The following is a 15,854-nucleotide window of genomic DNA, read 5'->3' as shown; positions in this document are numbered from 1 at the left end:
CTGTGGGTTTGGTCTGAGCTTTTTTGATGCATCATTTGCAGGGTAAGATATCCCGCTTCCTCTCACCCATGCACGCACCCACACACACACTCCCACACGCACCTCGCTGCCAGCTGCATGCATGTAGTGAAATCTAAGTAGGCTAAGGTTCCTATAAGAAACGAATCATCTGGAGTTTTACAATACCTCTACATACTGTATAATAATACAGCATGTGATGCAGGATTTTTGCATGCTTTAAAAAGGCATGCAAATAAGGCTTGATGGCGTGACATATTTGAGGCACAGTATCCTTCATGACATATTTGTTCAATAAACTTGAGCTTTTTAGGAAGCGATGAGCTCCTTTGAGAGGTTATTTGGTATGTTGACTCTTTCACTTTATTTTCTGCTGTTGGAGTTTGTTGGATATTTGAGAACAAAGTTATCTTCCTGTCTGTGTGGAGCCCTGAAGTGTTAAAAAGTGAGTCACATGAATAAATAGTGTTAAATACATTTGCAGTTAGGGTTGTTTTTAGAACAAATACATCTTATTAAGGGCTAAAGGATAGACAGAATAAAGATTTATGAACACATCAGAAACTGAAAGTGCTAAAACAAAAGCAGTTTGTATTCAACCACAATGTGTTTGCGTGATATGTATTTATAATAAGGTCCTTGTGATAAGTATTAGTTAATAGGTAATAAGACCCTTATAAGTCCTTATAAGATGTTTATTAACATTAAATATACGTTTATAATACTAGGCTAAGTGCATAATAAATAAACCAACCGTTTCTTATTTGCAAAAACATTAAGATATTCTCTGTGATGCAAATTCCAATCTAGAAGAGAGATCTCTCTCGCGGAGCCTGTGCGCGAGGGGCGGGTGCGGCTCTCTGTCACACACTCTACAACGCGGCGCACACATACACACGCGCGCACGCACACACACACACACACACACACACACACACACACAAGAGATCCTGCTCGTTACGATGGCGACGTGTGTTGAGGAGTGTTACAGTCTTATGACCAGGACAAAAGAGTTCCTCAGTCTGTCTGTGGAGCAGGACTGGGACAGCAGTTTGCTGCTGAACATGCTTGTGCTGTGCAGAGGGTGGAGGGCGTTGTCTAGGATGGATAACAGTTTATCCAGGGTCCTTCTCTCTGACACTGTCACCAGGAAGGCCAGCTATGTGCCCACTACAGAGCCAACCCAACACACCACAGCAAAAATAACATAAGTAAGACACTGTCCTTGCTTTAGATCCAGTAGCTGCAAAACAGCTTAATTAACAGTTAATAAGTGCATAGTTAATTGTTAATTACTGCATAAAAAAGTATGTATTAATCTCAATAAAGCAACTGTAAAGCTTGGTAAAGTATAAGTATATAAGTATAATGCTTTTATAAACGCTCTCAAGCTGTCTATAAATCATTTACAAGTTTATTTTAAGTGCTTATAATATATCAATAAACAAGATTCTAACTATTATTAACACGTATATAGTCTTAATAACATATATTTAATATTAATAAGCATCTTATAAGGACTTATTAATTACCTATTAACACTTATTACAAGGACATCAATATAAAGCGTCACCCAATCTTGTATTGGGGTTCTGCTACTTTGCAAAGATTTGCAAAATATTTGCGGAAATGAAGAAAAATGTGACAAACAGCATTAGTGAAATGTAGGCACTCGGGATGGGTACCGATACCCGATATTAAACGGGTCGCGCGGCTGAATTATGAACTGATAAATTGATACACTTCCGACGTTATCAGCTCTGCTTTCTGTCGTACTGGAGAAATAAATACAATAAATTTCCTGTTTTATTATTGCTACAAAAACGTTATCTTGCACATTTAATCTCACCAACCATTTAATTTGCATTGAGATTGAGACATACATCTGTGATGCAAATCCAATCCAGAAGAGAGATCTCTCTCCAGGAGCTCTCAAGCGTTGGTGAAGTCTGAAACCTGACTGCTCCTGTTCAGAGACTTAGCTCAAAGAAACATGCGACCACAACTCAACAAAGCTTGATAAGCAGACTCGAAGGTCCTTGGACCTGAATTAGGTCATTCTTAAACACAACACCTGTTTTTACATACACGACACCTCTATACAGAGTTAGTATGTAGGTCCACTGCTGTTGTATTAAATTATGTATTGGAATTAATTGGTTATATGATATTTCTGTGTGACTGTTCCTTTTCTTTGTTAAATTGAGAGTGTGTGGTTAAAAGATATATCAGAGAACTTGTGGCCTTAACTCTTTATATCCACTAGATGGTGCTGTACTCTAATTTCTGACAGGCAGTATAACCAGGACATGGATTGGCTGTTTCCTCTCCTAACATAATTTAAGGAGAACTAAAGAAGCCTTTCAGATGAGCAGCAAAACATGTTCATAAACTTCAGAAAAGTCCACTTGCCTTTTGGATTAAACCATGACCTGGATGACTGAGGACCTTTACAGACAGAATGTAGCACGTTTTCACTAATATGCAGCAACATGAAGCACATATTACAGATAATCACAACCTGCTAGAAGAGCACAAACTGAATGCATGAGGAACAGGCTGAAGGTGATCAATTAGAAACTGTAAGCTAAGGCTTTTCTTTAATTAGCTGAGACTCATTGAGCTTTTACTTTCATACTGCACAATCTAACACAAAATGAGCCTTTATGAAAGACAAGTTTTGCATTTATAGACTCAAGAAGCTTAGATCTTAATAGAGGTTATTATAGATTAGTCAGTTGTATTATCTTTGACCCTGTGTGTGTGTGTGTGTGTGTACCGAACTGTAGATGACACTACAGCTTGCAGCAGGCTCCTCTGTGGTTGGTGGGGTTTTGGGGGAGGGGGTGATTGCCTGAACAGAACTTGGGGGGTGACACAAATGGCAGCGGGGTGAAGAGGTCGACAACATAATTCTGAAATGCACAAATAAATCAGAAGTGTCCAGGCCCAGAGGTCCAACCAGCCACCTGATGTTTCCTCTCCAAACACTCGCTCCTCCCCTGAAAAGCTGCTACACTGTAAAAAAAAAAAAGAGTCCTCTTCAATGTGTCATTTTGGCCCTGAACCACTGTTAAGGCAGTAATTAGCCGTGCTCAGTAAAGGAAATGTGCATTAAAAGCTCTTTTACTAAAGATGGAGCAGGTAGAGTACATAAATCAGAGGGTGGCTCATGCTGGATGTGCTTTAAAGAGAAATGTTTCATCACACAGCTACAAAAGAAAGACACAATAACTTCTTCCAACAAGATCCAATGAACAAGAGACAAATGGTACCAGGATCTAATATTTTCAAAGAAGATGAGATTGCATGCTTTTTTGAATATGTAGAATATCACATTCATTCTGTTTCTTTCCATCTTTTTGCTGTTTCCTATTCTCAGACGTCTCTTTCCCCTGTGCTAAAAAGTCTTGCTATTGTTTGTACTGCAGCTACTTTATAAAGTATGCACTTTGCCTGCAGTATGCAAACTTGGACGTATATCTTGACCTTAAATTGGGGCCCCATTCCTCATACATCCCTCGCAGCTCAATCCATGTGACATATCGTCGGTGCACAGAGGATTGTGGAAAATTCTGCAAAATGTGACTTGATGGAATGGACATCGTGGTATGTTTGGCATACAGCATTGGACATTCATCGATTGGGACAGACTTAATCTTTTCTGTCATACCAGACTCATAATAAGAAACCTATTTTTTTACTAAAGAAACCTTCCCAACACTTTCAAACTATTCAAGTCAAAGTAAGACCGCTGTCAGTCACTATACGCTCAGGAATATGCTTCTTCAGCTTTACATGGCTCTGTATCACCGAGACCTTATGGTGGCTAATGCTTTTGGTCACGTTAATCTATTGTTAGCAAATTTAAGATTCAGTTGAGGATAGGATTTTATTAGGATCCCTGTTAGCTGCTGCAGAACATGAGCTACTCTTCCTGGGGTCCACGCAAAACATAAAACCATGACAACAGATAAAATACTTACAGACAGAACATCCACATGAATTAAAAACCATGTGGAACAGTAAGACACTTACACACTAAACTAAATAAAAAATCCACATGAAAAGTATAACTAACCATTTTCTTTCTCACTAAATATTACTAAACATATTCTTATTAATACAGACAAAAATATATAATAGTTTTATTCACCTTTTGAGCATGATTGGCCAAGCTTTAACACAAATAAATCTATTGATTAGGCTCTCTTCTAGCGAGCAGAATGGCTCTATAGGGAAAGTAAGTCTGTTGGTCGTCGCACCACTTTAGTCCAGGCTGCAATATTTCAATCACTGTTTGGTGGATTTCCTTAAATCCTTTGGTCATTAAATCTCTAGTGCCAGAATTATATTTTTACAACCTACATGAATCAAATTGGCTCACTATGAACACGATGAATGTGGCAAGTTTATGGTTAGCTTCTGTTTATACTTTTTTTTAAAGCCATGTTACAACCGAGACTCGCTCACTCATGTGCTTCAGTTGTATCACCAGATAGCATCAACTTAAGTATAATATACTTCATGTCTTGTATTCTCTATTAAAAACCTGGCATTAAAGATATTAAGTATGTGGTTAAATGTCTTCATAAAGAGTGAAAAGCTATAAATGATTGTGACTTCCCCTGCATGATGAGACATCAAACCAGCATGACATAAATGTGATTTACTTTTAACCACATCAACTCAGCCATGACAAACGTTCTCTTGAGTACCAGCGGAGTTTCACCCGTCGATCATCCCTGTGAGACAACAATGGACTTCAGATCACTTGTTTATTGTGCTGCTGAAGGTGTAAAGTGATGATTATCTGTGATCAACTGCATCCATTGAGCATTTCCTCTGACCAGTTAACATCCATTTAGCCGGGCTTTCAATATACAAAACCTGCATCAGAGAATACCTTTGGTAGAACAAAAGCTTGTTAACAGTGTGAATGGATGCATCTCTGGTTTGTGTCTGTTGGGTGAGTTGACAGACAGTTGATGTGAAGTCTTCATTCTGACTGAAAACACGACATCTAGTCAGAATCCACACTTTTTGCAGTGTACCAGCGGCCCTAAGATCTTCCACAGGCTGTCCCTGCATGCTGCAGCGTCAGGGCACTCAGAGGGCATTCACACCTTGTTAAGTTTTACAACTGGTGCATTTGTCGGTCCCAGGCTTCTATTGCCCCCGTGACTCAGTCCCTGCTTTGAAGTGACCTTCTTCGTCGATCGGGGTGATGGAGAATTTAGGGTTTTCTCTGATGAATGTGAATGTAGCAGAACACCTTGGGGTGCATATGGCCTGCTGGAAACACAGGATGAGTTTATCTTTAGAAACAATGGAAAGTTAATTGGACATCAATTGAATAACAGGGCTAGTCATTGGCAGGGAGCTTGTACTGGGACTGTAATTGAGTTTCAGTTCATCACAACTTAGGGAATCATTTTGCCATTTCAAACACAGTGACTTCACTACAACAAGGTCAGAAGGGGAAAGAAACGAGCAGTCAGACAATAAGGTGGTTAATAAACAAGTTTAGCAAGACGTCCTAGTTACAAGCTGAGATACACAAACTTTTTTAATCCACGGGATCAAGGAAACCTTCTTGTCTCACTGATCTGCAGTTCACTTTCAGACTTAAAACAAACAGTGAATAGCTGAGCTGACAACTGCACCTCAGTCACTGAGGGCACAGTGTCAGTCAGCGCTCCACTACTAAAAACTCAGGATAAGGGGGATCCTTTTTTTATGTGGTGAGACCCTAAGGAGTGGACATAGCCACTGTGATGCCTCCGTCAGTTTGTAGACTGTTGTTTGGAAGCCTTGAGTTTGGCATTTTGCCCGTCACCATCTTGGTAATTTGAAGTGATCGTGTTTGGAAGAGGGAGCTGCAGTGGAATAATGGGTTGGCTAAGTTATTAGCTCACGCTAGCTTGGGTAGCTCTGTAATTCACAGTGATAAAAAGCTTTAAACAAAATGTGCCTACACCGAAAAATAACCAGTCGGCTCTTTTTGTAGGTCACTGTGGTAGTAAATTGTCTTTCACAAAGTAGCCATGCCCTGAAGCATCATGGTCTATTTGTCTCTAAATGGAAACATAAATTAATAAATGAACATGTGTGAAGAAGACTTAAACTAGAGACTGAGACCGTAAACACGTTAGGAAAATGTTTACTGAGGGAATAAACCAAGACAGAAGTACTCTCATTTTCTCCTAGACCACTAAATTCACAAATCCTTCACCTGTCCTTTAATAGTGGATGCCGTGGCTCTTGGTATTACCATTGCTCTTTTTAGTGGTTGGCATCAAAGCAGGAAGTCACTTTGTAAAATATGATAAATGTTTTCAACAGTTTAGGCTGAAATGTTCTGATGATCTACTTGCTCTTACTGGGTTTGACTCACCTGGAGGTTTGCTTAAAACCTGCCTGAACGTCTGACAATGCGTCTCTCGCTTAATCTGAGAAACTCTTCGTCTTATCATAGATATAAACGAGTAACTGCTAAGTAAAATGTCATCATTACTTTTGGAGTCAATGACAAAAAAGAACCATAAGGTATAAAACTTTAATTTTCATTTAAGCTGACAGATGCATGACATTCAGTGGATGGTGGTGCAGGCCTGCTAAACCGAGATACGTCATGTCTAATGCGTCTATAAGTGAAGTGTTCCTATCGTCCAGAGTTCCTCAGACGTGGTTGCAGTTGCAGCTTGCATGGATTGCTTCACCTTTGTCATGAAAGAATTTTTCCTTTTTACCTGAGCACGACAGACTGCTGTAAACTGCATGAAGGAATGCCTACTGAGGTGATTAAAGGAGCAGAAAGCAGGTGATATTTAAGAGTGGGGGGGATTTGGTATGTGAGGACGGACTTCTTGAAACAGAAGGGGGGGTGTTAGGAGGTGAAAGTATGAGGCTCAAACCGCCGAGGAGGAGGCTCCTGTAATCCTGTAGCACAGTCCCATCCTTTTACATGCATGGCCTACTGTTATTTGTGTCAGCCGCTCATCACTCACACATACTGCAGCAGGAATGGGATCCTGCTCAATCTGGCCTCTGTGAAAAAGCAGGCCCATTGAAAGGAGTGCTGGAGAGGTGATCCTGAGCGGGATCAGATTCCCCCTCTTCCTCGCTCATGTGTAGAAGAAAAACTATAATATACTTTTTTTCCCTTTTTCCGGGGGAGGGAGGGTGGGAAGCAGACGGGGGCACCTGAAACAGTGTTGTACCCACCTTTTCAATATGAATGACTTTTCTTGTCAGGTCTGAATGTGGGATTAAATCTTTTGAGCACACCCACTTTGCAGAAGCTGAATGTGAAATAAAGGCTGCTATTGTGTGACAGCGGCTCTCCCCCAGGGCCTTCACAGCTCCCCGGCCTTCCCAGCCCACCTCACACACTCTCTCAACCCTGAACCGGCAATTACACGGTCAAATCAAAACCCCGGCACTCAGGACTAATTGTTTCTAACAGGCCTTTGTAAAGGGAGGGCCATGTTGTTTCCCATTCAGCGCAGCTTCCCTGCCTCCTCGTGTGTCAGATAGGGGAAGGCATCGTTCCAGCCGGGAGATAAGCCACAGGCTTTTTTTTAATGCCCCAAAGTAGACTTAATTTTCACCTTCCTTTCACGGTTCAGGTGCACTTGTGTATTGAGGCGGTCAGAGTCTGCAGTGGGTGGGTTGGCCTGACGGATACAGTACCTCACAGGATGTCATTCATCGGCTGCTTCCGGAATGTGTTAAACAGGGTGTGTGTGTATGTATGTGTGGGATTTCACCACTGTCCTGCATTTTTCCCTCCTTTCTGCACTTTTTCTAAAGACAGTGTGCCTCTCAGATGTGTGTAATGATGGAGCGGCAGCATTTTTGTTCCTGCAAGTATTACAGTCTTCTGGTGTGGGGCTCTGCTCATACAGTGTGCTGGTATGGCAGGTTGTGGAAACCATTTATTAAACTCTGGGTAACAGTTAACCAGATGTTATCAACTGTATATGGAGATTCTTCCTTAATACAAAATACGACTTTGTTTGGTCATTTTAACTCATTTTAGTATTTTCTTACACTTTCAGAAAAACACAAGATTTTCATTAATTCCAAATCTACATGTCTTCAGGAAAGTTTTGCTTAATTACAGCACTTCCACCACAACTTTGTAGTTACATTTCAGCTATTTCCTAAAATCACTCTTAACAGTAAAGTAGAAGGTCTCATTTGTCTTTGGCAGCACAAGAGATAAGCAGCATTTGCAGGTGTGGTGTGGACCTCTAACAGAGATCGGAAAAGCGTCCTCACTCTCCGTTTAGACAGTTTAACTGTCTACATATGAACGTATCGTACTATTCCTATTAAATAGTTTGTGAACACAGTATCGATATACTTACAGCTGGGGAAGCTGAGGTTCAGAGATGGATAATACAAAAGAATACTGCAAAGGTAAGAGCTTTCATCAGTGGGCTGTAAGGTCACCACCACTGTGTAAACTGATCTGGTGAAACATGGTGACTTAAGAGACATTCATTAAACTGAAAACCTTTGAGATTATAACTTTAAAGCCGCATTTATAATATTTTTTCCCCCTCTTATAAGCAATGAAAGACATGTAAACAAAACAAAGTTATGTTATAGCGTGAACATTTTAGCAAACAGTGAAGTAAAATCTGTTTATTTTGGGCTCATAGCGCTGTGGTAAGCCAGATACACACAGGAGCTCCACAGCTGAAACAGAACGCTGGTGGTCCATCAGAGAAATCATGGTTCTGAGGCTTTCCTGACTAACAGGACTTCACAGACCTCCAGTAGCTGGACGTAAAGTTGCGCAGTGTGACAGGTATTAATGTCATTTCATTCTAACATAGCTGGCATCGTCCCCTAGTGATGATGAAGCCGCTGTTGCATTGTTGTAGTCTCAAGCTGGAGAAAGTCTTGTTAGTCTATATGGCGGACAGAGCAAAGAGCTCCAGAGTCTGAGTTCACTTCACTGAATTTAACTCTGGTGCATCTTCGTGCAGTTTATGTCATAAGGTAGCTGTGTCTAAAGGGGGTAATGCCAGCGTAATTTCATCAGTCTAATGTGAAGAAGTCACCATCCTTAGTGACAGAGCTGTGTGCTTCAGGGTGATGTTTTGAGCCCCGACACACTGCCGTTTGGTTTTCCCACATTAATGGTGTGGTCAATATTTTCAGGGGTTTGCTCGTAGAATTTAAACAAATACAAATTATCCTTCTGTCAAAGTCAGCATCTAACATAAGGTCAGAACACTCACTTATTGAGCTGTCTGCAGGTGACACGCTCACCGCTCCTGTGTCATAACGAGAGGAACCATTGTTGCAACCAATCATCGTCGTCTGTGTGTGTCAGAACAGGTAAGTGTTAAATCTGAGCACTTCCTACACGTCTCCTGAGATACTAGATATGTAATAAACATCAAAAACACGGTTTCCTGGGTGAAACCTATCAACACTGCAAAATACATTTAAACTCATTATTATTGTCTTTTCATTCCATGATTTCTGCCAGATTAGCAGTTTTATATTGAAACAATCTCCCAGCAACCCTAAACAGCCATGATGAATCAGGGCTTCTCCTCGTACATCTTCTTCTTCTTCTTTGGTGTAAAAGACAAACACTGTCAGGAGCGGGTGTCTGATTCTGTCTGCACCCAGCCGGCCGGAGAGCAGGGAGCTGCTTCTGTTTCAATTGGAGTGTGACTGGAGCTATACTGGGAGCCATGGGGAGGGGGTGATGCTTGTCCATCACTGCCCCCACACACACACACACACACACACACACACACCCTGCTGTGGACCCCTGTGTCTGCTGCTCAGCCTGTCAACCTGAGAGAGAAGGAAGGCGGGGGGCGGCGGGGGGCTGTAGTGCTGAAGTGAGGTATAGGCAGACATTTTCTCAGGAATGCTGGGAGCTATCAGAAGTGACATGTAACCGTATCCGCTGTCAGATCTCAGGCTTTATCTCTGCGCTGCTGTTGACTGCTGCCTCAGTCTGCTGATGCCTCCTGTCTGAACCTGAGAGCCTTTCTGAGAGCCGATTGTCCCGCCTGCATCCCCACAGGAACGTTTGGGTCAGGATGTTCAGATGATTAAACCCACAGTGGTTTCATTACAATTGTCTGCAGCAGTGTCATAAGGGTCTAAGAATATCCTGGGGTATTTCAGAAGCCAGGGGGTCCGACTAATGACAGACACATCACATCATCATAAATGTCGTCTAAAACAATTCTTTTGTCGACTTTAGTTTCAAGTGTTCAAACTTGGTCCTTTAAATGAAGAAAACATTTAGTTAATAAATCGTCTCAACAACTCAACCAGACTGAGGTCTTTAAACAGCTTCCACTTGCTAACTAACAGCTCAAAACTCAAAGACGTTAGACGTGCAAGTTGGCTCATAATTGATATACAGTAAAATGTGCTCCCCACGCACACTTACACAAGTTTGTAATCAAACTACTTCGATATATAATTCTGTGGGTTTTATGCCTTAATGGAATATACACAACTGAAGTGGGAACTGTTATAATAGTGTTTACACCTGAAATGAAAATGATGCGTTGATGTGAGAAGGTTCTAAAATCACCTTCCTGATAAGAACATCTCTGGTGCGTGCATAATCAGGTCTACAATTTTTTTAAACCAACAGCTATAAGACAAAACTCATTGCGGGTAAGGCGACCTATTCTCATGGCATTTTGTAAAATAGAATAAAAATGAGTCCAGTTGAAGCATTTTTCACACCTGCAACAAGTGATGTGATGGATCGCACAAATAACAGTCTGGAAGCCTTCAAGCCTTTCTCTTTCACCCAGGAGGCTGCTGCCCGTATACGAGGGGCGGGACAAAATATCCAGACTGCAATACATCGTCATCCTGACTTGTGTAATACAATTATCAGTAGGCTGGTGACAAATATTGAAAGTGAGATACCCTGCTCATCCCACCCCAACCGTACACTGTGTGAAACAAGAACTCAACGCCAATGTCTGAGCCTGAACCACAGTCGCTTACTAAACCAAATAACTGTTTAAAATAGTGTCAGTCAGGGAGGGCATCAAAGTGGGAAGTAAAGTAATGTGCGCCTGACTTCTTTAGGGTATAATGACTAAACCTGACTTTGTCTTGAATGGATCTAATGGATCAAACTCCATTTGAAGTTTTTATTTCCTAAAAAAGAGAATTTATGCAAATTTTAAAAATAAAATGTATCTCAATTTCCTGATTATTTCATAAACTGCTGCAAGACCAGGTTGGCTACATTTTTTGCTAACAGACATTTTGATTTCACGTTCTTTTCTGCATTCAACCTTCACCTACCTCTCTTCTCTTCCCAGATATGGTAATGAAGTGTTCCCCACCGTAGGTGTCATGTTTATAATGAAAACCAACTTTTCTCAACTACAGAGTAATTAAAATGTAATTATTGGCTGCATGATAGTGCTGACACCTGCTTGAGCCCCACTAACATTACTCTATCGGTTCATGCTCTTGTGACCCACTGAGAGGGTTAATGGCATTACTGCAAACGTCTTTGACCCCCACTACTGTTTGCTTTCTCATCAAGCAAACAAGATCAAACGCTGTTATCAGAGCACACAGAGATAGAGGCCACTTGACCACCGACAGCTCGAGTGAGACCCAGGCTTCTGACAGCAGTAATGCTGCCTGTTAGGGGCTAATGGAGACAATACAGGCATGAGATGCTGGGCCGCTCACACACTTACCCTCCACGCCGGTGTGTCAGAACCTCCTCTGTGCTTACCGCCGCACTGACGGGTCCTGTAGCGACTTGCCCGGGGCTCCATGCTGCGGCTTCACAGGTGAGCAGAAACAAGAGACGCACTTGTGTTTTTTCTTTTGAGTGTTTAAGTGCTGTCTTTAAAAGTGTCCTGTTACACTGCCCCCTCTGTGACCACCTGACCCCACCCCTCCTCCTGCACAGGTAAGAAATTCTGAAGTAGACAAGCAATTATAGACATTTTATGGAATTTTTACTGATAGCTTTACCTTGGGAAAAAAATTTTTCAAACATTTGCTGGTTCTGGCTCCTTAAATTCGAGGTTTTGCTGCTTCCTTTGTCATTTCTGACAGGTAATGATGAGTCTTTTGGGTTTGGACTGTTGCTTTCAACAAAAGAAGAAACGTGTTTTTGGGCTCAAATTTTTCAAATTTTTTTCATCCGTAGTCGCAGCCCTGCTTAAGGTATTTGTGCTTTTGTTGAATCCTGCTGATAGGTCTTGATCTCCCTGTCACCTCGACCACCAAGTGATGGCAGTTTTCCCTCCTCTTAGCTGAGTTAACACCACGCAGGCCTTGTTTGTTTATGTCATTATGTCTGAGGAACATGTGACTGATGCCTCTCTGTCCCCAGATTCGGAGTTAGCAGGGCCACAGAGCATCGGCCCTCATTGGCTGTGAAGGAGCCTTTGAGAGGAACAAGGGGCTGGCAGAGGCGAGATGTGAGGAGAGATTGACCCAGGTCGATTGCAGCTTCCCTAGAGGTCACAGCCAGGTAAGAGGTCAGTTACTAGCCCTTTTCATACAGACATACCACACTAAAGACCTAAAACGGTGTGTCATTATGGCTGCTGAGCTTTTATTCTGAACAAAGCCACCAAGCTGTGTAAAATCATATACCCACATTAATATGGGATTTTACACAGCTTGGTGGGGCACAACAGTGTTGTATCTGGTGTTTTGTATAACGTTTGCTGCATTCAGTGACACTGCTTTCACAAGAAAACAAGCTTTGCTCTCCCAAGATAACGAGAAATATTTGTTGAGATCTGGAGAAAACAACTGGAAATTACTCGTTACTCGTTCCGTAGTTAGCTGCACTTGCATGCAGATATCTGTTTATAGAGATAAATGAATCATTGTCAGGTGAGCGTCGATGGGAGTCGGGATGGCATTATAGGAGGATTCTGTCTGCTTTTGCTCTCCACATGGACTGTTTTTCCTGCACGTGATTTGTCACGTGTGTGGCTGACCGCATCAGGTCAATGTGTGCTTTTGTGTTACAATGTGTTACAAGGACTGTCCTTATGAGGCCGATGACAACGTGTTTGAAAGCAGGTGTGCGCTGCGAATGAAGGTGAGGACAGCAGAGGAGGAGCAGCTTCGCCTACTCCCCGAACAAAGTATCCAGAGCCGTATAGACAGAGAGTCGCGTCAGTGGAGGTCCAATATGCTCCATGATCCACCGTTGCGATGTCGCAACTCTCTCTCTCTACGGCTGTGAAAGTACCGTCCCTCACTCACTCACTAGGTCACATACAGACCCGTGTGCGTGATGGTTTATTTCCATCTTTTTCCGTTGTGGTTAAGGGATTGTTGAGTAAAGGCAAATAAACTTTCTTGGCTATTGCTCAGGGAAGATTGGGGTCATGGTAAAAAAAACCCCACCCTTTTTTTTTTTTTTTACACTGGCCACAATATGCCGTTGTAAAATACAGGATACAAACATCAGTCCCCAGGGTCTGCTGTATCTACAGTACTACAGTACTTAGAAAAATCAAGACGAGCTTAGCGCTGTTGCAGAACTAAATAACAGACAACATGTTTGATAAGAAGGGTGAGGGTTTATAAAAGCTAACAAGAATAATTTCCAGTAGATTTCATGTCAAACTATGTTTTGCTAGTCAACAAGATTATGATCTACAGATGCCAAAAGCATCTTAAATGTTTTAGCTCCCCAAGCTGTCTCCTCCATAAGATGTAGTTAGCATTATCATTGTCTTTCATCAGTGGCTTTAGTTATATCGAGCACCAGTCACTTTCTGTCCCTCCACAGCAACTGAGTCATGGAAGCGGGCCTGAAATACCAGGCGTGCTGTTGTGTCACCGGCTGGTGTGGGTGTTGCTGTCGCTAGCCACCGAGTTGTAGGGGACCACTTGTGTTGCCGTTGGTCTGGGGGCCGTTGTGTGGTGGGGGAGGGGCAGAGGGTGACAGAAAATAGAAAATGGAAAATTCCTGTGTGAAGTGCAGTCGTTGTTGATCAGGTGTGAACTGCAGAGCAGAGATCAGAGCAGGAAGGGGCGGAGGGAGCAGACAGCTGCTGCAGCCCCACATCAAGCCCCTCCACTGCAGCACACCAGCTGGGACAGGGGCCCGCCGCTCAAATGCAAGGCCGGGGAACTACCATCAATTCATGTCCGCTGTGAAGGCTTCTGTAGTGTTTTCATCTCTCGAACAGTCCAATGAGAGTTTTCTGATTTTCCTCATTTAATGTAAAAGTAAACTGAAACTAAAACATAATAAGTTAACTGAGAAATGGATCTGTAGAGTTAAAGATAATAAACACAGACTGTATAAAGAAGTGGACATAGCCGCTGTGACTTCATCCACTGGTTTGTGGACTTCCTTTCTGAAGCACCTGTCTTTGGGGCCAGTTGCATGAGAGGAAGGAGGTCAAAAGGAGCTTGGTGTTGGCAAAGGCTTAGTTATGCTCAAGGCTAATTCATGAGCAGGCTTAACAACAGTGTTTCTTACAGAGGGAGGTTGTGTTTGTTGTAGCTGACCAGAGTTAGTGTTTGAATCAGAATAAATGAGCTATGTGAACTTGAACGAAGCAGACCAGGAAACTTAAAAGAACCGGTCTTCTCATCACTACAGCTACTACCTGCTAATTGACGCAACATATAAATAATATATTACAAAAGTTTTACTCACACAAAAAAGCTGGAGAGTAGACTTATTGAATGGTGTTTCACTACATTTACCTTCACATCAAGACAGATTATTTGTCTGATATTTACATGAACAAATCTCCAAAAGGCTCCAACCGCACAAACAAGGCCCAGGGGTTACGTTCAGTGACTGAGTTAGCTGAGGTGACGCCTAGCAGACAGCTAGCAGCTCCCACCTGTCACTCAAAGAGGCCACGCCCCTAATGCTGCATCACTTTAAGCCTTAATATATTGTAAACAGGTGAGTTGTATAAAGATTCTCCCCGTACAGTTGTCATGAAGAGAGAAATGAACTACAGAGACCCAAACTGTTTTTTCTACCAGGCTGTAAACACGTTTATTTCTGCTGTAAAGTTTAACATGGGGCTCTATGGGGACTGACTCACTGCTGGAGACAGCCTCAAGTGGACAAGAGAGGAACTGAATATTCTGACACCTCTGCTTTGGCTTAATTTTCTAACCCGACGTTGGTGCTTGATGATGAATAATAACCAAGGTAGTAAATTACTAAGAATTGTGCAACAGTGGCTAAAATAATACAAGATAAAAGCTGTATGTATTTGTGTTGTGCAGGATGTCTTATGCTGGTTCGATACAACCTTTCAGGAGCTGCAGGAAAAGATGAGTGACAGTGTGTAAATGTGTAAATCTGCACCCAGCAGTGAAATGTTTGGCACTTCGCCACATGCCAGGCTGGAATAAATCAGCAAACTCACAGCACTCAGAGAAAAATCAAGAGGAACACGTTTTCTTTTTCTTTTTTTGTGTTGGCTCAGACTCTGTTTCTTCTTCTGCTGACGATAACTTGTGATCCGTTAATGCTGCGTGTCCACTTTCACTCTTATCAGGGTTAAACATGGAGCAGAAATCTGCTTTAAAATGAGATGTGGTCCTGACAGCAAATCAATATCTATGTAATTATTATATCATAGAGCAAAAGTACACCATGAAAAGACCTCATCATAGACTGAATCGAATGAGACATTTTGATCAGATTATTTCTATATTTAGTGTTAAACTTTGAGTATTAGTGATCTGATTTATTAATTACAGTCCTTGCAGGAAGTTGCGATGTTGCATTCCTGCGAATTCACACAAATTTAACCAGTCGCCACAAATTTGACCAGTCATCCTGTTTTCCTGCA

This window comes from Semicossyphus pulcher, unplaced genomic scaffold (assembly GCF_022749685.1).
Source record: "Semicossyphus pulcher isolate SPU_LCO1_2020_fin unplaced genomic scaffold, fSemPul1.0.p SCAF_6, whole genome shotgun sequence".
NCBI classification, from domain to species: Eukaryota; Metazoa; Chordata; class Actinopteri; order Labriformes; family Labridae; genus Semicossyphus; species Semicossyphus pulcher.
This window is presented reverse-complemented; position numbering follows the sequence as displayed.